Here is a 21071-nt window from a genome sequence, read left to right on the forward strand (position 1 = left end):
GTTATGTAGGGTTCATTGGGTTAGCATCTGAGCTGTTCTTGGTAGCATTGTCAGGGAAGGGGGATGTTAGAAGCTGTGCTTTGCCGCTGTTGAGAGTTGTCACTATCCTAAAGTAACTCATACCTGCCTCTGAAGCATCAGAGGAACTCTCCTCATAAGAGTTTCCAGATATGTGGATGTGTGAAACTATCGCCCAAGGACTGAGGGTTGGGTTGGTTACCCATCCTAGGGAAGAACCAGGTATTGGCTACCTTAGGTGTAGGCTTGGACGTCACTCTGTTATCTTTTATGTTGTCAGAAGGATCTTCTTGGGAACAAATGACTCAGCAACAAATCTCAGAGTGTGTGGCCTATGTGCCTTTTGGGATGTAATTGGACATAACTAGGTTCTAAAATTTTGAACACTGAATGAATAAAAGTACATTACTCTGGGTTCCTTCAGGCTGCTATTTTGGTTTTTAAAATACCTGACCTGATAGAAGGATCTCATTTGTGGAGTAAACAAACAGTGTTTTAATTATGCTTTTTATCATTGGGAAATTCAGGATTTAAAAGTCCTAATTTCATGCCCCAAAACAAAACAAACAAACAAGTGAAATGAGCAAAAAAGGGAAGAAATAAAAAGAAAAAGACAAAAATAATGTCAGAAAACAGCCATGGTTATAATTTTGGACTGTCTGTGACAGAAAGAGTTAATGAAATGGTGGTCTCATGGTGAGGACTATTTTAGCCTATGGCTAGGAGAAGCCCATATGGCTCAAGAAAAGATGATGTAACATTTAGGACAGGTCAGCCCTGGTTGATTTGAGCCCTAGGGGCTGCCATCCAAAGAGTTAAAACTAGTCTTATTCCCATGAAGCTCAAAGTGAAGAAGAGAGGCTGCAGAAATAGGGACCTGTGTGTTCCCGAGCTGTTACGTATTAAAAAAAAAAAAGGAAAAAAAAAAAAAAAAAAAAAAACAGGCTAAAATGTGTGGCCAAGAAAACAGAATGTAGGTCCAACTTTTTTTTTTTTTTTTTTTTCCTTGTCTGACCAGCCTTGGCACTGCCCTCTGCCTCTCCAGGGGAAAAGCTGCAGTTCTGCTCCTGCAACACAAGGAGCAGACTGGAGAATTTAGATCTGCGTCACAGAGCTCAAAGCAGAGAGAGAGAGAGAGAGAGAGAGAGAGAGAGAGAGAGAGAGAGAGAGAGAGAGAGAGAGAGAGAGAGGAGGGGGGACAGAGGAGAGAAGGGAACAGAAGAGAGAGGGAGACAGGAGAGAGAGGGGAGAGAGAGAAGGAGAGAGAGAGAGAGAGAGAGAGAGAGAGAGAGAGAGAGAGAGAGAGAGAGAGAGCCAGCATGAGCACACAAGCTGTCGATAGGTCTGCTAGCAGCAGCCGTGCTGCAGCGGAGAGAAAAATCAAGAAACAAGTCATAGCAACACTGGGCACCAGGTTCTGCCAAGCGTTCAGAAATCTGTTGGGTGCCAGAGGCCTCTGGGTAGCCTAGGCTAAGATGTCACGCAAGGTGGCACGGGCAGTTCCCATGGGGAGGACGTGGGAATGGGTGGGGGCAGGAGTGGGTACAAGAGTTAGTGGGGTGGCAGTGGAAGGCTTAATCAGAGTGGATTCTGGAACATTCAGGACTGCGGCACCTTGTATCTGGACAGGGATTTGGGACTGCGCAGGAGACGACTCGGTGGTCCGGTGGGGCTTAAGGAGTTGATGGCGTAACCCACTTCTTCCACGTATGTATTTCCTGTGATAAGGGCAATGTCTAGGGGATGTGGGTGCTGTTTTTCTCACCTTCTTTCTTGCCTTTTGCTATTTTTTTCCCTTGGAGGTTTATTTTATTTTTACTTTAAGTTCTCCCTTAGTGTCAGATACTCAAACCTGACCAGGATAGAGAAGAGTGAACCATCCCCGGCCTCCCACTTAACCTCCCACCCTTTCCCCTGTTTTCTGCTGGTGGTTGGAGAGACTGGTTTTCCAGGTTGTTTGGGTGTCTGTGTCCCTCTATGGGCAAGGAACAGAGTGAGAAGTGACAAGAAGCAGGCAAGAGGGACTGTTTTTTTTCTAGGCATTCTCCTATTAAAATGTCTAGTTCTAGGCATCTAGGGTGGTGGAGAGCATCAGCACAGGGTAGGGTGTGGGCTGGGAGAAGTGGGGTGATGCTGAGAGGTTGTCACTGCGTAGTTGAGAAAAGTGGGGAATGGTGACGCAGTCACTGTTGCATCTTGTTAGGAGCTCTGTGGAGACAGGTAGTGAAGCGCTTGGGCTCTGTAGGGCCAGCAGAAGGGTTAAGGATGAATCTAGGTGGGAAGCTAACATTTAGAGATTAAATGTCATCCTTTTGGCGTCGGAAAGTTGTTTACCTTGCTTTCTCTGTGTCTCCATGTTGGCTCGCTTCCAGTTCACATGTGATGGCCTTCCCTGTACTGCTGCATCATTAACTAAGTGACTGAGCTGGCCTTCCATTGGCCAGGGGAGGGCTCTTATTTCAGACACTTCCTCTCATTGGTGGGAGGGCCAATGGCAGGTGAAAACCTTTTTTTGATTGGCTAAAGACAGAGTATCAAATCTGAATTTGCATTTCACTTGCTTAAAGGGGAGGGGGAGAAGCCCAGCAGCTTCTAAAATCTCTTTTAGGGGTGTGCGTAGGTGCGTGTGTCTGCCTGCTTCAGACTGCCCAGTTGAAGCGTCTTCCTTTACCTTTTTAAAAATTTTAGGAGCTATGAGGAAGAGCTTAAAATGCCTCAAACTTTTTATTTTTGAGGGAGGAGACTGGGGAGATGGATTTGAAGAGGATTGACCAAATTGGAAGAAAATATTTGTCCTCTGCTTTGGTGTCAGAAAAGGGAATTTTCCAATCTGCCACACCTCAGTGTTGCAGCAAAAATAATTCTTGGCTCCCCTGGAAACCATCGGGCAAGGTAGGGCAGAACTGCTGCTGCTGTCGCCGTAACCCTGGGCTTCCTATTGAATGGGCTGCTCCCAAGTGAAAGGATCTGCACTGATGCTCTGGTCATCTAAAAGTCCTCGAATCAGCTCTGAGCTGAGCCCACCATTGGAAGAACCTGCCTTTTGGGAGCTGCCGCTACCTTGTGCTTGGAAAGGTGAGGTTGGGGACGAATCTCAGAGTATTGCTTGGAAGCTGGCTGTTGCGATGTTTCCCAAAAAGTGAGTGGGTAGGGCTTTGAAGGACTCCCTTTAGAATGATTTGTCAGTCTAGGGAACCAGGAGATGAATGAAACTGGGGCAGCAGCAGCTGTCTTGTACCGGGAGGCAGAAGCTAGAAAATTAGTGTTCTGGCACCCCCATCTTGTCCTTGTAATGGGTCTCATATTTGTGGGAGGGGGTTTGCTTGGCCCTGCATCATTCATAGTGGCTCCACCCATGACTGCGCATCCTGAGCAAGAACGCAGTGCACTCTGGGTCCCTGGCCTGGGACAAACACCTCCCTCCTTGTTATATAACTCAGGGTGGCCTGTGCCTTCTCAAGCCTTCTTTGCAACTCTACCTCCCCACTTCTTGGGGCTCACAGCTGAGGGTCGGCTAGGAAACAGTGGGAGTTTCCCTTCCTGAATGAGCTAGCTCTTGTCCACTTGGTGACCAAATTTGAGTACAGATATGGTCTGCTGTCTCATCTGAGAACGTGGACCCCAGAATGCCCTTCTGAATACCCTGTTTCATCTGTAGTCCCTGGCTTAGAGGTGGGGATAGTGTCTTCTTTTCCCCCTTTTCCTTTCTAGTTTGGGGGCAGGGGCTTTCTTAAGGGAAGGAGTGAAAACTTTTTGGGAGGGGGTTGGCAGTTTCCCTTCCTTGTCTCTCTAGCTTTCCTTTCCCTGGCTGGGTTCACACTCTTTCTGGATTCCTTTGCGGCTGCCATTTTGAAGGCATCTCGGCTTGTCCTCTACATGGTGGCTGCTGCTGCTGCTGGTTTTGTTGGCCTTGCTGTGCTAATTCCAAGGAGTGGGTGGGAATAAAAAAGGGGTCTTTGATAGAGGGATACAACCGCTGTATGGATAGACGTAGTTATGATTGCTACAGTGAAGGTGGTCGGGAAGTAGAACTGCTTGGTTCCATGCTGGGTCACAGCACTGGGTGAGGGTCTAAATGGAAGCCTTCTGGGTCAGGGTTCCACGGCCTGGAACCCCATCTGTACCAGAGTGTGGATACTTAGGTTCCCTGCCCTAGTCAGCCTGAACCAGTGATGTTCCATGAAGTGCCTAGTGTTGGAAGAGAGTGAAAGCAGACATAGAAGCTCATCTAAGATGTGCTGGACCTGTGGTTTGTGTGTTTCAAGTAGGTTCTCTCTCTAGCAGCCTCCATATGCAGACATGTGTTGAGGTCCACAGCAGGCAGCAGCATTTAGTCAGATGACCCTGCCATTCCTCCTTGCCCCCTGCCAGGGCCACAGTTCTAATTGCTGGTCTTTAGTGAGGCCCCCTGCTGCCCAACCCTTTCTAGGCCCTTCTGCGGATAGCGGCCATCTTGTCTGCCTGCTCAGAGATTTAAAATGGTTTCCCATTGTCAGCTTGGATTTCCTCGTATTCGGTAGGGTATTCTGGGCTGGCTACAAGTGACCTTAGCTTTCCCAAGAAGCCTTCCTCAGGTGAAAACCGGACCACCCATGATTCCCTGCTTTTCTTTTCTCCCTCTTTTCAATACTGCTGTTTTCTATGCCTGTGTTCTACCTGTTGCTGGGCCACTGTCTTTATGGACCTCACTGAGTTACCTTGTAAGAGGAAATCCCTATAACCACTATTACAAGTCTCCTTTCCTTCATGGTATTTTTTTTTTTTTTTATGTGTGGTTCCGTGTATTCTCTATCAGAGTTTGTGTTCCAGTAAGAAGCCTGGGGGAGTAGGGGGTGGGGGGAAGAAGGCATTCCTATTCAGAACCTCTGTTGCCAGATACCATGTTACCTCGTGAATGCTACTTGGGTTGTTTGCTTGTTTGTTTTTGTTTTACCATAACCCTTTAGGGAAAATCCTGTGGCTGACAAGAACTCCAGCCTTCAAAATTTTTTCCCCTCCATGTTTGCAAGATGTTAGAAGGTGGGTGACATCCTCAAATGTGACTATTTTAGGAATATTGTAAGTCTCTAAAGTTCTGTCAGGTCATTCAAGCTGGTCCTTTTCCTTCATGGCCAGGTTCAATCAAGAGGATATATTTTTTGTACCTGAAGTGAACAAACCTCAGTTATTTTGTGTGCCTTCCTTCTGGAAGAGCACGCAGACGTGTGTAGGTAGGAACACCTACTAAGTAAGCCTAGTCACTGAGATAGGGGTACAGATACTGGACTGCTCATACCAGGTCTGCATCCCAGTCTCAGTTGGTTGATTTTAAACAGGGCATCCTATTTCTTGCCCAAGTACCCTTAGTCTGTGAAGTAGACCCCTAGCAGCCAGTTCTGTAGAATGTCCATGGTACCTTCTGTGACTTGTAGATTTGCCTGAAGCCCTCTTTCCCTGCCTGGAGACTTATTGGTGATATAAAATGAGAGAATAGCAGGTGACTAGCAAATTAGGGGAGGACTGTATACTTCTAAGCTGTCACAGCAAGGAGAGAGAGGAATATCTCAGGAGTTTGACCTCAAGCCTGCAAGGTGGTAGTGTTCCACTGGGGGTGAGTAGACCTTTGTTTCTGAAGGGATGAGGTGGTGGTGGGGGCAGGGGTGTTCCTGAGAGCCTTCTGGTGGTAGGTTTGTTTCTTTTCTTGCTGAACAGTAGCTGTATGCTTCCTGATGCTGTTGAGTCCTGTGGGAGGGGAATCTGAGCACCCTGATGTCCCTCATCCCCAATACTGAGCTGTGGGGCTGCGAGTGACAACAGCCAGTGAATCCTTTGTCAACAGCAATCTGGGCCCTGGTGACGGCTGGCTGCTTTGTTCGTTCTCTCTCTCTCTCTCTCTCTCTCTCTCTCTCTCTCTCTCTGTGAGTGTGTGTATATGTGTGTGTCTTTCTTTTTTTTTTCCTCTTTGGAAGATGACTCAGTATATCTGGAGTCGGAAGATGGAGCTCTCAGCTGAACAGCCAGAATGTTCTGACAACATGAAAGCAATAAAAACAGCTCACTGGGGCTCTGGGCCGATTCTCTGCCTTCAGTCATTTTTACTGAGGACAGGGTAGTGAGAAGGCTACTGTTGGGCTTCAGAGATGGGGAGACATGAGATACCTCACAAGGGCCCCAAGACCCTTGGATTTTGGAATTAGAGGAGAGAGAGAGAGAGAGAGAGAGAGAGAGAGAGAGAGAGAGAGAGAGAGAGAGCTAGCTGGTTATCTTATCCAGCTTAGAAAACAGTACCTGTTTTCTCTCTCCATCTGTCTGTCTGTCTGTCTGTCTATCTATCTATCTATCTATCTTCCTTCTCCACCTCCTTTTTTCCTTTTTTTTTTTTTTTTAAGAATTCTTCTCACTGGTCCCCAATGATAGTCATATTTCCAGAGCCAGATACCCCTTTGGGATTTCTCAGTGGATCTGTCTGTGATAGGTGGTCTTATTGAGGGTAAAAGGTAACTCCTACTTCCCAAGAGTGGACAAGGAGTTCTTTACAGTGACACTATAGTCCCCTGGAGTAGGTGCTCCAATGGGGACATGATGCATGAACAACCTTCATCGTTTGAGCTTGGATGCTGGTCTGCCTCACTTACCCTGACCTGAAGTCAGCTCCCCAGTCATATCTCAGCCTCCTCTTGCCTTGTGCTGGCACGTCAGAGTTTACCTTTTTCCTTTCATCTTCCTCATTTCCTGCAAAATGAATTCTCCTCCCCACACCTTCCCCCTGCCCCTTTAGCACATTATCATGAAAACCCTGGGTTCTAGGCTTTTCCTGCAGCATTGTGTCAAAGACATACGATTCCCTGCCATACCTGTCACACCTTCATTGCAATTGTATCCTGGACAAACTATCACCTTTTCTCTCTGCCCATCCTTGGCACAGTCTACATGAGGACCAAGTGATTTAAGTTTGGGCATGGGAGACATCCTGGCCCTCACCTCCATTCAGACTTTTGCCAGGTACCATTTTTAATTCCTATGTTTTTTAGCACTAATTTTAAGGTAGACATTTGCCGCCAGAGTACCTCCTCTCCCAAAGGGCCACCTAGAATGACTCATTTGGGATCTCTGGGAGGTGCAACTCTTGGGCCTAAGAACAAATGGGGGCTGGGAAATATGACTGAGGTCACAGCAGAGTAGAGACGGGCAGGCATAGGAATTAGCTGTCTATATCCACAGTGCTCTCAAAGGGTTCTGAAGCCCTTAGCGTTTGTGTCTGAGTAGAGAGCATTTTGACTAGAAAGGCTGCATTGGTGTAGAAGTTGGGAACTTGGGCATCATGAGCTGTGCACATGATGAAAAGCTAGCTGCCATGCTTCAGAGAACTCTGTAGCCTCATGTTCTCGTGTTCACTTATCAAAGAAGTAGCAGATAGGTACTCCTGGGTCAGATGCTGTACCCACAGCTACTGGTCCTTCTCCACATTGCTCTCTGGCCAGTATTATCTTGCATCTGTCACAGCAGAGGACTGTTGTCCCAGAGGCTACATAGAACTCCAATTGCAGGTTGTTGCTTGATTGGTTTTGTGTGCTGAGCACAGCTGATCTACCTTCCTTTTTTTTTTTTTTTTTTCCTTTCTTTTTCCTAACAGGGAACTCGACAGAGTAGAGTTCCAGCTGTAAGCAGGGGACAATCTCTTGGCAACTCGGGCTCAGCTGAGGACGTTGTTTGTGCATCTAAGCCATCATATGCAGCAGTTTGCTTGCAGTTGTGTGGAACTGCAAAGAGGACCTGCTTGACCACCCTGCTTTCTGTAGGTAAGTTTTCATCCTCATTTTTATATGTTCTTTTCTGCTTTCAAATATGGAAAGCTTGATAGGTATTTATAATTCTGGGCTGCTATACCTTCTTTCTTCCTCTCCTATGTGCCCCGCCCTTTGTCTTTCAGAAGGATGTGTTGGAATTCGGGGTTCAGCCACCATGTGTCTTCCTTAGACTCATACTTTAGAAGCCAGTTTTCTCTAAAATGGATCCAGGAGATATGTCTTTGGTGAGAAGTGTTAATAGCCTCATGAAGGACCCTGCTGCACTCACTGTGCCCAGCTTGTGCTGAGGCTTCTAGCTGACTGGCTGGATGAGGGTGGTCCTTGCCAGCACCTGGCATAGATCTGCCAAATTCTAGCTCCAAATCTCTAGGCTGTAGAAACCTCAACTAGCCTTGAGCTAAGCAGATCTTAGCAGACGTGTCTACCTTTCCCTGTGGAAGAAGAGTACTTCCATCATAACCACAGTGTGCAGAGTGAGTTATCTCCAGGGCTGAAAGGTGTATATTTCCATATCAGGCTTGGTTCTGCCATACTTACTCTTCTTTTTCCTGTTTCAGATGCTGATAGATGAACAGTCATGCTGGATGAGGTTGCTGAGGTGGGATGAGGATGCCATGTTTAGAGAAGGAAAGACTTGGAGCACTCCCTGTGGCCAAAGGTGGTTATGCCCTACATCAAACCCCAGCTTCCAGTGGCTCCTCTGTTTCGCGCTTGATTTGCTCCACTCAGAGATACCTTTTGACCTTTCCTCATTCTTGTGGACCTTTTACTCTCTGCGTTCTTGGTTACTGGCCCAACAGCCGTGTTTATTCTTCCTCTTCTCTTCTCTTCTCTGCCTTAATTCCCATTAAACAAGGCAGAAAGGGGTGATTGTCTTGGGAAGGAAGGTGGTTAGTAAATAAAAGCCCATGGTGTTGAGTGGTAAGGCATAGTAGGTTAGATAGTTTTCCTTCTTGTAAGTACTGTTGAGCCACCAAATTGTGTGATTCCCTGACCTCAAGTGTAGTCTAATATAATGTGGACCTGGTCTTGTTGGTAGATTAATATCAGGCTGCTGATTAGAAACTAGAAGCAACAAATCCTGATCCTGACTCTAAGGTAGGTGGCATATGGCTGCTTCCTAGCTCCATTACCTTAAACTTTATCATTCCAGACCTCACCCTTAACCTTCCAAAAAGTACCCTTTTCTTTCCGTTCTCCCATCCCTGGCTTTTCTGTAGATGGGTAACTAGCAGAGTACTAGCATAAAGGGAGCCTGCTCAACTAGCTAGGCTGTGAGATGTTTGGGAACCATCTGGGTAGCACTGTAGACAGGGTGTGGCAGTAGCTGTTTACCTGGGTTTCCCACAGTCAGGGAAAGGAAGCCCCTTTGCTACTGACAGCTATTCATTACAACTTGAGCTTATTCACTGTGTAATTCCCATAGCATCCCTGAGGTCCTGGGAGCTGCCCAGGGTGCAGACATGCTCTTTCCTTTTCAGAGTGGGTATTTGTCTTACTCTCGACACACTGAGCTTCAAGGGGACTTAGGGTAAATCTGGGATCTGTAGTTTAGACTGGGCTGAGCAGTAACTGGATTCTGGATTTTTCCCTACTTGGAATTTTCCTTTGAGGCTTTCAATTGTCTTCAAAGTATCTGCAGGCCAACAGGGATATGCTTTTCCTCTGCCTTACAATAACAGCAGTGTTGAGTTAAAGTGATGATGTCCCTCAGAACTGGGAAGACAGCCCCATTGTAAACACAAATGAGAAAACAGCAGGTGCTTGCTATGACATCCAAAAGTCCCTGTTCATCAATAGCCAGAGGTCTAGGGTCTAAGGAGAAAAGGAGTAATTCTGGATAATTCTACTAGGTACCTGTGAGATCTCAACCCCAGCTCTCTACTGCACCATGTAGATGTGTTTCTCTGTCCCTGCCCCCTCCCTCTACTGTCCAAGGAAGACTAATGAATCTTACCTCATGTGGTATTGTTTCTCCCTTTGAGGCAAGCCTCTGAGGTCCTTGCTAAGAAAAGTCAGTTTGGATGAGTTGTCTGTTACTTCAAGGAGCTGAACAAGTTCAGTCACTGCCTCAGTGGTGTGTAAGGGAGAGCAGGGGGTTGGAAGGACTGATGTTTAAATGGAGAGGTAAGTTGGAGGTGGAAAGGAATAAACCTAGTTCAGAATGATACTCACGGGAGGACTAGAGCCACATGTGCTTAAGTACAATCTAATGCCTTGCCCCTAGTCCCCAGCCTGGCTTCTGCAGTATGACAGGCAATATTGTGTGTTGCCAGCCGAGCAAGCAAGACAGTTACCATGCCTTGAGTAGGATCTAGGCATGCCTGGCACTTTCTCCTTGGCCTCTGAGTCTCTAGTTCTAGAAGACAGTTGTGGTACTGAAGCTGAGACAACATGGCTATAGAATACAAAGTACCTTACCCAGGCCCCTACGGTCTCACCATCTGGGTTCTACTGAGTCCTGTTCTTACTGGGACTATGAATTGTTCAGTGGATATCTTGCTCTATTTTCTGGCTTGGGTATGTCTCCAGTACTGTAGCTTTACAGGAGGATGTGAATGCTCAAAGGTCATTTTTTAATATACATATAGCCAGCCTTTGGGATAAGTAAGAGATACTGCCCTTTTGATTACCCTGCTGTCTATGGGAGGTCCTTGTTTTCCTTTATTTTTCTGATCAGTGGCCATGAGAAAAGTATACACTGGGTTTGGTTCCTTGCTGGTTCCTTCCAACAGCTTTTGCACTGATAAACAAGAAGCCTTATAGTTTGTGCAGAGCTTGGTGGAATGATACCTATATGGGTAGAGTATAGAAATAGGATGGAGGGAGCCTCAAAGGCCATGTTTCTTGGATAAAAGGAACAAGTCATGAGGTTGGATATGTGGGAAGACATAGACAAATGTCTAGACTCTAGGTAGGGTGGAGTCCGGATGAAACTCTAATGAGGCAAGGAGATGGGATCAGATATCTCAGTCTCCATATGCCATCCATGGAAAAGGAGACTGCCCTCCCACCCTTTGCTAACACAGATATTACTTCCCTTTTATTGTTATAAAAGTGTGATTATTAAATGACTTAAGTTGAATTCACACAATTGATGAGTGATGTTGAGATTTGAGTCACCACTTCTGATTCCAAAGCCTCATTTTCTCCTAACCCTTGGGCTGAAGTCCGACATTTTTGTGAATTAACATCCCCAGGAAACAATAAAATCTCCAGTATTAGCAAACTATGTCCCAGTAAGGCTGTCCACATTCCTGTTTGGGGGAGGTGTGGCAGATGTTACTTGGTGTCTATGGAAATGAAAAATAACTTCTAGATATTGGTGGATGTACTCAGAGCTAGAGGTACAGAGCCCTGAGACTAGCTTTCTTCTTGTGCTGTGGGTATAAGGTTGTCTTTAATATAGCAGCATAAAATATAGAGTAGCCATAGATTCCATTGTATGTGAAGGAAGAGGAAGACACATTGAAAATACAGTGACTAATTTCTGTCATATTAGCACTCAGGAAACTGAAGCAGGAGAATTGAGTTCTGAGCTAGCCTGGGCTAGCTTAGATTAAGACCCTGTCTCAAGCACCCTCCTCCTCCAAAAGGAAAAAAAAAAAAAAAAAACACAAGGAAAACACATTGAGGAGAGTGGAAAGAGGAGGTCCAGATGATAGATAACCAAGTCCATGTTAGTTGGGCTGTCTTCCAGAAGGTTAGAATTGTTATGGATTCCATCTCCTCTTTTATCTAGTTAAACACATCTTCACAAGTTGTCAGTAGCTTACAAAAGCATGTACTGGGTTAGGAAGTGGTGGGAGGAGAGGACAGACTCTGAGTCACCAGCTTAATGTTAAGTCACTGACAGTACATGCCTGCCGTGGGCTAATTTGAATTGTGGTCTCTCCTGGGACCATGGTTTCTATAGGGAATGGACAGGACCAGGTTGGGAGAAGTCACCCGTAGTTAGGTGCTGTGTGCACATTGTGTGTTCTGTGAGGTTAAGGCAGGCCAGTGGTGCTAATCCGTAAGAGCTTCTGCTCCATGTGATCTACCTCAGGATTCAGAACTCACTTACCGGGGAGGAGGTAGCTAAGGTGAGCCATATGCAATTCCCTCCTCCTAGGCCTGACACTGCTACTTGGGACTACTTAAAATATAGGAGCTGCCACTGGCTGAAGATGTGTGTTTAGAAGTTACAGCATGGAGAGGTCAGTCAGGGAACGTGGATTCATGTTGTTTTGTGTTCATGCCTGTGTTCTCACTTTGCTTGTCTATGATACGATAGACAAGCAAATGAATGAGGATCCTGTTGGAGGTTCCCACTGATCTTACCCCTTAGGCCTGTCCTGAATATTTGTGAAGGTTTTGTTTAGCTAGAAACTTGAAGTCAGGAAAATGAACCCAAGTTGTGAAGAGAGAAAGGAGGGATCTTGAAGGCCTAAGAGCAGCCAAGTTTAGTTCCAAAGAGGCACTGTGGTACTAGCGTGAATGACAATTGCTGATGAACATTAAGGGGGTAGTAGAAGTGGGTTTTGGATGGGTGGCAGTGAAAAGAAGGGGTTAGCTGAGTGGAGGTAGCTGGTGAGGACTTACCAGGTGGCAGGATGTGACACTGTTCCCTCTTAGAGACAAGTAGGAGATAAGCATACGGGAGCTGGCTGTGGTGCAGGGCTCCAATTGAGAGACCATGTATGTTCAAGGAAGGTATTCTGCTCAAGGCCTGCCTTTGTGCGGAGAGGACTTTGTGTTTATTTACCCTCTTTTTCTTGTACGGTTGAGACTCTAGCCTAGCTACAATGTGACAAAAATTCTCCAAAGCTGCCTGAGTAGGAGCCCCTGTGCCAAGGGACATGTAGAACAGTCTTAAGGATGTAAGGTGCTTTAAGGAGCCTTAAAGTCACTCCACAGATCTCTTCACGTTAGCTGGTTCACTGGGTCTTTGCATAACACTGAGCAGAGATTGGTCCTGCCATCATTGAACAGAGCCGGGAGGAACCCTCTCAGAACCACATTGCTTGTTTCGCATTTCTAACCTAGGTCCCCTGTTCCAGCTAGACCAGGGGTTGGAGTGGAACTTTGAGGTCCTTGACATTGTCTGCGTCTGAGATCTTCACTTTTTACTGTGTACACTGGAGAGAGGAAGCTCCTGATGCCTTTATTCTCTCTCCCACTGCTTCTCTGACTCCTTGGAGCTCTTGTGCTGTCTGGCTTGCACTTCTTGGCTACAATGCCAGGCATTCCCCATGTTCCTGAAGAGATATCTTGTTAAGCCATTTCCACACCTTCATAGAATTTTCCCTGTGAATTCAGGCATATTTCGGGTGTGTGTTGCTCACTGAGAGAGGAAGTCTCACTGTGGCATCTTGAAGGTTTTCCCATCCTATTTGTGAGGGATGCCTGGAGCTTCCTCAGTAAGTATATCATGTTTGTGTTATCTGTTTGCTGGCTGACATGTATCACCCACTGGAAGCACTGGCTAATGCATTGCGTAGTTAGATGCTAGAGATACTGTCATCAGCTCAGAACCCCTTCTTCATGATCAGTATAGGAGAGTGGACCTCCCCTGTATATGAAAATCGGGTGAGAGGAGTGATGGGCCCTAGGCCTCTTTGAATCCTGAAAACAGTCCTCATTCTTTTAAGGGTACTGAGGGGAAGTATTGCACTGTATCTCCTCTTGGCTATTCAGCCTCTAAGTGACCTTTATTTTAATAGGCCCAGGGTTCTGGTAGAGGGCTAGAGAAGTGCTTACCTTCACTTATCATGGACTTAGGCATGAAGTGGTTAGACTTTCTCTGAGAGTGTTCCATTCAGAACAATTGAGGTTGGGTGGGGTCAGCAAACATCTGGGTCTGTTTATATGTGTCTGTCTCTGTGTTCCCTGAACAAGTCTGTTTGTGAATGAGAAGACACATGGGAACACTTTTGGGTGGATGCGTTTAGCAGCCTCCTGTTACTTTGTTCCGTATTAGAGCTGGTTGTTTCTAGTCACCTGGAGAATGCAAAAGAGAGTGGATCCAACCCACAATTGTGAGGGAAATTCATGTAGGTATCATGAAAAGCCTGTTTATAACTTTGCTAAGTTCCCAGGGGGAGATAGAACTTCCTGAGGAGACATTGTCTGCTCTTGTCAGGTCTGTTTCGTTCTGAGGCTATGGTACTTTGAAACTGTGTGTGGCCAAGTTACTAGGATATAAAGTGGCTCCTTGGTTCTACCTTATTTCAACCTCACCTACCTTTGTGGCATCCTTAAGGAGGGAGACTGAGAGAGACAATGTAGGCATAGAACCTGGGACTACAACCCATTTACCTTTGCACAGAGTATTTCTGACACTGAGCTTAGGAATGAATTGTTCTTAAGTCTCATACAAGAAGTAGAGAAAGTATATGCTATCTCTCATATCTTCCGGGGAAGATCATGCTATCCCTGCACTTTTGTATCATTACTACCTGTATCCTGGGCCATTCCTCCCAGTGAAGGGTACTCTTGACAAGGATTGTGAGTGGCAAGATCAGATGAGATTTTCTAGACGAGTTTTCTAGAAGAGTTTCAGTAAATCCACAGCTTTGGCAGTCACAGGTACTGTCTACGGTGCTAGAGGCTTAGGTGTATGTTCACGTAGATAGACTACCTAGCAGAACTCCAGAGTGTAAGAGAATTAGTTACTGGCTCAATGAAAGTTATATTAAGTGTGGACAATTCTGTGTCCTTTTGCTTTATTGTCAGCAGTATGTTCAGTATCAGAAGACTGGACATGTGGACGGGCTGGGGATGCTTAAGTGAGCTGGATCCTGAGTTCACACTTGCTGTTCACCTTCTCCCTCCTTTCATCTCTGTTTCCGACTGTCTTGCATCCCTTAGCCATTTCTGAACACACTCATTTGTCTATGGAGGATCAGATGCACAAATGCTGAAGCCCCTCTGTGAAATGGAATTATTTTCACTTAATTTACACATACCCTTGTATGAACTCTTTGAGCCATGCCCAGATTTCTTCTAATACCTAATTCAAAGAAAATGCTGACAAATTCTTTTAAGAATTCTTTAGAGGATAGTGACAAAAAAAAAAAAGTCTGTGTATATAAGGTAAAGACGTAGTTCATGGACAGTGATTGGAGTGGATTGATACACAACCTGGGGATATAGAAAGCTGACTATAGGCACCTTCGAAGTTACATTGCTACATTCTTGGAGTACAGTTCTTCTGGTATCCGTGAATTGAGTGACCTTGATCTGGAGTGTAAATAGACTACCCACTGCAGGGATCCTGTCTCCAGGTTTAGCTTCCCATTGGCCTCAGCAGAGAACAGTTTTCCCTATAGTATGTACCTAATTTTTGGACAGTGGTTGTTTAGGTATGCAAATCCTAAACCCAGTTAGCTGTTATTTCTTTTACGCTGAAATCCTAATGACCTTGGATGTCTAAGACCTTGGCTATCACTCTGCTAGGTAAGAAAGTCCAGCGTGAGTTGGCACAGAGAAGGAGGGGACACTGCCTCTGGCCATGGCTGCTCTCCAAAACAGGTGAACTTTGTGTTTGAAAGGAATGCATTTAAGCTTTTGGGCCTAATAGAAGTTACTTGTATTTTCTCTCCTTTTTGCCCCTTCCTTCTCTCCTTTACCCCTCCCCCACCCTTGCTGCTTTCTCAACCACCAAAGAATTTAATCTGCTGCACAACAAACAATACAGTTATAAAACTTTGAAAACAAAAGGGTGTAGCCTCCCCAACAAGGGAAAGGGCATGCTGGGTAATGTCTCCAGGGAACATGCCAGGCTTGTATAGAGCCTGTGAGAGCCTAATTGACTGGGTATCTGGGTGTCTGCCCTGCCCAGAGCTAAGGTATCTCTAGTCCAAAGAAGAAGGAATTCAAATGAAAGAGGTCAGAGAAGGGCTTACAAAAGGGAAGTTGTGTATTTTCTCCCTCTGATTTGATGCTAATGCAGTAAACTTTGCAACTTCCTTGTCTCCTTTTTCATTTTGTCCCTCCTACCTCCCTTCACCCTCCACCTCCTCTTTCCTAATGTTTTTGAGACTAGCAGACAGAAGTCATGATAACAGAAAAGGGTTAGAATAGCAGTGTAGGTGCTACTACTGGCTGGGCCTGCCAAAGATGAAACGGGGCTTGAGGCTTTTCCTGCCTACATGCTCAGACCAGTCTCTGCTAAGCCCAGCCTCCTCCTCTGACCTGAGGCAGTGTAGCCACATATACATCACAGTGTGCCCCAGTCTTTATACTTCTAGGTATGTACCCAGGTACTGGGCAGAACTACCACCAAGAAGTCAGTGGGTCCACCCTGCGTTCCTTAGGGCTGTGCTGAGGGGATGGCGAATTGATAGGATCTTTGCTATGAGTGGTTTTGCCCTCTACAGGAGAAGCAAGGCTTTTGCATAGAACTTAGTTGCTGAGAACCCAATAAGTAAGCACATGGTTTGGTGAGTATGGCCCCAGATGGGATGTTATGCCTGTCCTCTTATCTTAAGAAACATGGAACCTTGTTTCTTAGCAGTAGGAGGAGGAATAGGCCAGTTCTGGCTAAAGGAGAGGTAGGGAAGTTGGACTTGAGTATCTCTTGAGTATCTTCCTGACCTGATGAAGCTAGTATCTCCTTACTGAGTCTGTCTCCTCTGAGCTGTATAGACTATTTAAGAATGTTGTTGGAGTGGGCTGTTTGGATCTAGGGCCATGGGAGACTACAGGCAGGCTTATCTTTCCTCTTCTGGCAAGCTTTAGCCTCCACGAAAGTGGTCTGGGCTGTGTTTCTTTTGCCTATAAGAGCAAAGCTTTCTGCCATAGCCAGGGTACATTGCACTCTGGTCTATACTCTGTACCTCCTTCTCTCCTCCTACACCTTGTGTATTTCATCCCAGAAGGCAGTGTGGTACCATGCACTGTGTAGCCCAGATAGGGTCCTGTGCCAGTACCTTAGTGCTCTGTACAGAATTTTACTGAGTTTAGGAGTTTTTGAGACCCAAGACTTGTTCAGTAGCATTAAGGAGGGAGGCAGAAAACCTAACCTTTAGAAATGTCCTTGCCCAGGAACATAGGCAAATGTCCTTATCTCTGATTCAGTGGAACCAGGAGACTCAGTGCTGGCCCCCACAGGCTTCTGAACTTCTCCCTCAGTTGCCCAAGCAGGTACTTGAGAGACATGCTGAATCTTACCATGACAGCTAAAGACAAAATGTCCTGGATGCTGGGCCTGGGCTGCTGCTGAGTGTGACAAGAAGTCAGGCGCCCTCTTCAGCGCACATATACAGGTGGTCTGTTTTGGAGGTAAGATGTTCCTTTATCTGTTTAAAAAAAAAAAAAAAAAAAGACCTCAGTAGCCTTCTCTCCCAAAGATGAGTTCTTCTATCTGGTGGGAACTCCTCAATCAGTCTTTAGAGGCACAGGCAAGGAAATGGACGGCAGGCTTCTGGCTCCCTCCCCCACCCTGGCTGGAATTCTCCTCATGCACATAGCTGTGACTCAGCACTTGCTGCTGGGTCAGGAGGGAGAAGCTATTGCCTGGCTGGAACCCTCCCACATTCTGCATGTGAGCACATAGAACAGCACAGGCTGGGCCAGCATGGTGAGGTTCCTGGGGCAAGTATTTTCTCCTCTAACCCATATTCTTCCCATGTTTTTGGGATTTCTGTTCTGGGCCCAGGGTATTTAGGATTCTAAAACCCATTCCATCGGCCATAGACTGAAGTATAAATAGTCTTTTTCTACTTTGCTTTTAACCGGTGACCCATGAAAGGTGTTTAACCTTTATTTGTACTGTTTGGCTTTCGTGGTTTGGGTTTTGTATGTGTTAATTTTACATCTAGACAGAATATGACTTTTCCAGATTACCATAACTCTCCTGCATGCTGTTGTTGCCTCTGGCTATGCGTGTGGGTGTGTTCTGACCAGTTTTCCCTAGCTTCTCTTAACAGATGAAGACGCGGAAGCCATTCAGGACTACGGCAGGGCCCTGGTCTCAGCATACAGGCAAGCAGGTGTCTAATTTACCAAGGAGTGACATTGCCTCTACCACTCTGGCCCCTGCCTTACCAAAGGAGTGACCTGTCATGGGAGGGTAGAATGGATTCCAGAGAGAAATAGGCATAGGAACAGATGGAGGCTGGAGAGTGGTGTCTCAGTCTTCTTCCCTGCTCTCTGGCCTGTTCAGAACTGCGACAGGAGTCAGGGCGTCTTTTCTAGACAACCCCGTCGAACCCAGTAACTTTAAAGTTTACTTGAAGCCATTTAGTTGAGGAGGGAAATCCCATTCTTCTCACTGAGAGCAGAGCCCTGACAGTCCTAAGGTTTTCCTGGGCGGCCCTCTTAGACATTCAGGCCTGCTGCTAGAGAGCCACAGTCTTCCAGACTCAATCACATCATCCAGCTATTCCAACCTAGTGAAGAGTCACCGCCTTGTTTCAGAAAAGGGACATTGCTCAGCTGACTACGGGAATCCTGCTTTTATAGGATACTGATGCCTGGATGGGATTGGATGGACAAAAGGTTTAAATGCTAGGACTACTTCTTTCCCTCCTCTGGAGTTCACTGCTTAAGGTATCTACTTTTAGTGATTCTTATTGACCAGAAAGCAGGGTTTGCAGTCCATGGATATAACCCTAGACCTTACCTTTTCTTCACTGGTAGTTTCCCCTTGCCAGGCACTTTATTTGCTGGATAGGAAGAAAGGAGTTAGCTTCATGCCATGTTGAGGACTAAAAGAAACAGGTGTTTTCTAAATGATAGCAAACTGGGATAGCCTTAGAGAAAGCTTTCTAGAGCTGAGAGAGGAGATACCAGCACAGGCAGAGCCTCCTGGGAGGATGGCTGTGCCCTGGATCCCTGCAGGATATCTCTTAGAGGGAGGGGATTTAGGATGCTAGAGGAAGTTGCTAGGAAGATTTGGCTGAAATGGAAATGAGCAGAGCTGAGTATTATCATATGCAAATCTCATCTTCATTTACAGGGTTTTGACCCTTGTTAATAACTGCCATCTAATCTGTTTATGACCTAAAGCCCTCCCTATCACGGGGCCACAGGCCCTAATTTTGGCAACCAGTGTCAGTGTCACTCAGGAACCCAGTGTATAGATCTGCCCAAACTCCTCTGCAGCTAAGGCCCTGGAAAGCCCCAGGGAAGATGCTGGGCCTTCTGTTTCTCCTCTGGCTGGCCCAGTTTCTGAGACACTAAAGCCTGTGCAGTGTCAGCATCGCTAGGCTTCATTGCCATCATCTTCTCTAGTGCTAGGAAGAATAAAGAGGCACCAGTCGGGCAAAAGAACAAAAGCAGGTTCTCCTAGACTACCTGGCCTCTTGCAGCACCAACAGCATGTTCTTATCTTCACCCAGGTATAGCATGTTTAAGGTGAGTCTCTCCACCCCCATCCAGATTGTCTGAGCTAAATACCCCTCCCCAGTCTAGCTCAGAGTTCAGTTCAAGAGAAAGGAGGTCACACTCAAGCTGTGGATCAAGCAGCAACAGTGGGCAGAGGGGAAGGAATACAGACATTAGCTCGTCGTATCCTGTAACTACAGTTTCTGGTGCAGACTTCGGAATAGTAACCCGCCTCATTGGACTCTTGGAACAATTAAGTATTGTGACTCTGGAGGTATTCACATTATATCTGCTCGGTTACCCTATAATAGCCAGGAGCCATAAAGAGAGATGTCGGTATCTGGAGGCCAAAAAAAGTTGCTGGGAAACCTGAAAAATACAGCTCTACTCTTTGTCTCCTTTCTCTGGGTTGTGACAGAGGAAACACACAGCAAAGAGGCAGTCCAATGTGGAACATAGCTTGTGAATCTTAATTTTTAGATACATTTTAAAAACATACCTTGGTTTTGTGTTAGAGGATCATCTGTATAATGTAGTAATAAGGTAACAGTTTTTTTCTAAAAATCATTGGGTTAAATCAAGTTGCCAGCCTGCAGGGTCATGGGATGGAGAGGAGGACGGAACATACTGTTTTTGAATAATACTTGTGGCAGAGTTGTCCTGACACAGGTGACTTACCTGGGTTCAGTTGTTAACATCTCATAGGTCACTGTCTTGATGAAGTGACATAATGTATCTACAGATACCATGAATCTTGAGCAATACTACAGAAATTCAAGACATTACAAGTGTACATATGTTGAATGGATTTGATTCTTTTATTTCATTGTGTGTAATCATTTCTCATGACTACTGTGAAGTGATTCAGGAAACAAGCCTTGCACTGGTCTTGTCTGCTCAGTGTTGGATGTGAACTCTGACGCTGCTCCGAGCAGCGTTGCATTGGCTGTCATCTGCCTCTGACAGGCAAAATGATTCTCAGGGCTGAGGCTGGTTCTTCTGACTGAACTTCTCTGCTTTCTTCAGTGAGATCCTCTTCTTCTGGAAGCTGGTTTCACATGGTGGCTTAGATTTTTCCATCTTTGTATCTAGCACCATTTGAAATCAGTGTTTTAGGAGTAAGAATTGCAGCACAGCAGAGGGTAGACTACAGAGGAACAGCTGTACACAGGACTGCCTCTCTCCTTCAAGAAATCAAGGGAAGACTTGAACAGTGGAATTTGCTCTTGAGTCTGTTTGGTTTAGAGGAAGTGATAGAAAGTTTTTGTGCTAGGAATAAGTGTCAGGGTGTAATCAGGGGCAAGGAGTGATCCGGTTTAGCCAGCATTCCATGGGTGGAGGAGTGTGCCTTGGGCCTGCACTGTTCATTGTCCAGTAATGTTTCCGGTGTCGGTTGTAGCAAGGAAGGGGTGAGGGTTTTGTATGCGGAGGACTGCTTTATTCACATCAGTACTGCCTGCCTCTACCTGGAAGATCTGTGGAGCACTCAGTCCTGGTTGCAGCACAGCTGAAATCAGACTGTCACCTGCCTTGAGATTCAGACCTGAAGAACACCACTGGTCCATCTCTTACACAGGCTGACCGATTTCTCCTGGTGTTCAGAGTCTGTTTTTGTCTAGCACCATTTGAAATCGGTTATGATGTAGGGGGAAAAGCACCAGCCTCCGAGCCTTGTGGTGTCTGGTCAACATCAGCCTGTCATTTCCTACATGGGCAGAGCAAAAAAGGAAGATCACAGTTTCCGAACTTAATGCATATGTATGTATGTGGCTGTAAAAGTTAAAGATCACTTAGTGGGGTTTTTTAATGTTACAATCTATTTTTGTAAAATATCCTCAGTTACAATTTCTGACATGTAGTACTGTTACAAACTAGTTGCTGTTGAACTGTCTGTTAAGTGTTGGCTTTAATAAATAATTTGCTACATTTAATCTATCATGTCTGTGTTTTAGC

The 21071-nt window shown here is 45.9% G+C and overlaps 1 long non-coding RNA gene across 3 annotated transcripts; it reads left to right on the forward strand.

The window, feature by feature from the left end:
• Positions 1 to 996: 996 nt before the first annotated feature.
• Positions 997 to 21053, forward strand: LOC117716207 (uncharacterized). 3 transcript variants are annotated; one of them, XR_013113022.1, is made up of 4 exons: positions 997 to 1725; positions 2754 to 3093; positions 7631 to 7796; positions 7928 to 21053. It is a non-coding gene; the product is annotated as an uncharacterized LOC117716207 (long non-coding RNA). The 3 variants fall into 3 exon arrangements; XR_013113021.1 differs by having other exon boundaries at positions 1003 to 3093; XR_004607737.2 differs by having other exon boundaries at positions 1012 to 3093; positions 8363 to 21053.
• The last annotated feature ends 18 nt before the right edge of the window (positions 21054 to 21071 follow it).

Source organism: Arvicanthis niloticus, chromosome 10 (assembly GCF_011762505.2).
Source record: "Arvicanthis niloticus isolate mArvNil1 chromosome 10, mArvNil1.pat.X, whole genome shotgun sequence".
Classification (NCBI taxonomy): Eukaryota; Metazoa; Chordata; class Mammalia; order Rodentia; family Muridae; genus Arvicanthis; species Arvicanthis niloticus.